This window comes from Jaculus jaculus, chromosome 5, assembly GCF_020740685.1.
Source record: "Jaculus jaculus isolate mJacJac1 chromosome 5, mJacJac1.mat.Y.cur, whole genome shotgun sequence".
NCBI lineage: Eukaryota > Metazoa > Chordata > Mammalia > Rodentia > Dipodidae > Jaculus > Jaculus jaculus.
In genome coordinates, this window is record NC_059106.1 from 76,410,638 (window position 1) to 76,411,505 (window position 868).

The 868-nt window shown below is 38.5% G+C and overlaps 1 non-coding gene across 1 annotated transcript; it reads right to left on the reverse strand.

Moving 5' to 3' along the window:
• Positions 1-274: 274 nt before the first annotated feature.
• LOC123461340 lies at positions 275-404 on the reverse strand. Its single transcript, XR_006637627.1, has one exon. It is a non-coding gene; the product is annotated as a small nucleolar RNA SNORA33 (small nucleolar RNA).
• Positions 405-868: the final 464 nt, after the last annotated feature.

Consider the following 868-nt stretch of genomic DNA (forward strand, 5'->3'; position numbering starts at 1 on the left):
TCACTGGAGAAAGGCATTAAGGTTTTATTTTTAAGCCCCTTTCTCTGATTTTTGAATGCCCAGGCGATATGACACTGGCTTCTCTCTCCAGCCTGCCATGCCTTCCTCTGCATTAGTAAGCACAATTCTACTGTCTCCTACCATAAGCTTCTCTTGGTCAAGTATTTTTTTCTAGTTATTTCATGCAATTTCTTAACTTTCCAAGCTTCCTTAAGCTTAGAACAAGTTACAGTAAATTTTCATTAAGTCTTATGAAAACTCTCCAACATGATGATATTGTAGCCATTTGCAGGGACAATAATGACCTCAGTTGTCCTTACACTTATAAAATGCCATCACTATTGCCAGACTTTTCTAACTTTCTGTAGAAACTCATTCATATAAGCAGATTAATTGACTGGCTTTGGTCAGGTATTTTCTCACAGCAACAAGAAAGCAGTCGATTGAGCAGAAAACACTAAGCAGATTCTCAATCTGTATTCACTCTTTGTAAGCATGTTTCTAGCCACTAGTTTTTCTTTCCTACTAAGTATTCTGTTTACTCAATGGACTCCAACTTTATTTTAAATAGATAGCTTGGTTTCAATTTCCAGCTCTCATAATGTTGCTGGTAGAAATATGATTACTCAGGGTTGCTCTGAACTACCTCTATGCCAGAATAATATGAATAGATTGATGTCACAACAGAGATTTATTTTCTTAGTTCTAGACGCTGAGATTCTATATTAGAGTTCTTTAGAAGAATAGAAGCAAGAGTCACACGATTAGAGTCCCCAGTGAGCATCTGCAGGCTGGAGCGCCCAGAACACCAGCAGTCAAGAAGCTGCTCAGTCTAAGCTTGAAGGCTCAGAACAAGAGGCCTCAGTGG